The following is a 1,693-nucleotide window of genomic DNA, read 5'->3' as shown; positions in this document are numbered from 1 at the left end:
GTCCTTGAGCTCTTCTATGTCTCTTCCTTGTCTTTGTTGCTCCTCCCTCATTGCTCTTTGATCTTCTCTAATTTCATGGAGGATGATGGAGTGATCTTGATGTTCCACCCTTAATTGTCCCATGTTGGAACTTAATTCTCCTTGGGAGGTGTTGATTTGCTCCCAAAAATTCTGTGGAGGAAAGTGCATCCCTTGAGGCATCTCAGGGATTTCTTGGTGATGAGCTTCTTCATGCGTCTCTTGAGATCCATGAATAGGCTCTCTTGTTTGCTCCATCCTTTTCTTAATGATGGGCTTGTCCTCTTCAATGAGGATATCTCCCTCTATGTCAATCCCAGCCGAATTGCATAGGTGGCAAATAAGGTGAGGGAAGGCTAACCTTGCCATAGTAGAAGACTTGTCAGCCACCTTGTAGAGTTCTTGACGTATAATCTCATGAACCTCCACTTCCTCCCCAATCATGATGCTATGGATCATGATGGCCCGGTCTATTGTAACTTCAGACCGGTTGCTAGTGGGAATGATTGAGTGTTGAATGAACTCCAACCATCCTCTAGCTACAGGCTTAAGGTCCAGTCTTCTCAGTTGAACCGGTTTGCCTTTTGAGTCAATCTTCCATTGAGCTCCTTCCACACATATGTCCATGAGGACTTGGTCCAACCTTTGATCAAAGTTGACTCTTCTTGTGTAGGGGCGTGCGTTCTCTTCCATCATTGGCAAGTTAAACGCCAACCTCACATTTTCTGGACTAAAATCTAAGTATTTCCCCCGAACCATGGTGAGATAATTCTTCGGGTTCAGGTTCTTACTTCGATCATGGTTCCTAGTGATCCATGCATTAGCATAGAACTATTGAACCAATAGAATTCCGACTTGTTGGATGGGGTTTGTTAGAACTTCCCAACCTCTTCTTTGGATCCCATGTCGGATCTCTGGATACTCATTTTTCTTGAGTTTGAAAGGGACCTCGGGGATCACCTTCTTCTTGGCCACAACATCATAGAAGTGGTCTTGATGGGCTTTGGAGATGAATCTTTCCATCTCCCATGACTCGGAGGTGGAAGCTTTTGTCTTCCCTTTCCCTTTTCTAGAGGATTCTCCAGTCTTAGGTGCCATCACTAGTAATGGAAAAACAAAAAGCTTATGCTTTTACCAAACCAAACTTAGAATATTGCTCGTCCTCGAGCAAGAGAAGAAAGAAAAGAAGAAGAAGAAGATATGGAGGGGAGGGAGAGAGAGTTGTGTTGTGTGAAAATGAAGAAGAATGTAGGGGTTTATATAGTGAATGGAGAGAGGTTAGGTTCAGCCATTTAGGGTGGGTTTGGGTGGGAAAGTGATTTTGAATTTTGAAGGTATGTGCGGTGTATGAGGTAGGTTTATGGGGAAGAGTGGGTGGATGTGAGTGGTGAATGGGTAATAGGGAAGAGAGAGATTGAGGTGATTGGTGAAGGGTTTTGGGGAAGGGTGTTTATTGGGAAGAGAGGATGAATGAGAAGAGGGAAGAGTATGAGCGGAGGTAGGTGGGGATCCTGTGGGGTCCACAGATGCTGAGTTGATCTTGTGGGGTCCACAGGTCCTAAGGTGTCAAGGATTTACATCCCTGCACCAATTAGGCATGTAAAATGCCTTTGCATGCAATTCTGGCATTTAAACGCCGAATTGATGCTTGTTCTGGGTGTTCAGCTCCCAGATG

This window comes from Arachis ipaensis, chromosome B04 (genome assembly GCF_000816755.2).
Source record: "Arachis ipaensis cultivar K30076 chromosome B04, Araip1.1, whole genome shotgun sequence".
Lineage (NCBI taxonomy): Eukaryota > Viridiplantae > Streptophyta > Magnoliopsida > Fabales > Fabaceae > Arachis > Arachis ipaensis.
This window is presented reverse-complemented; position numbering follows the sequence as displayed.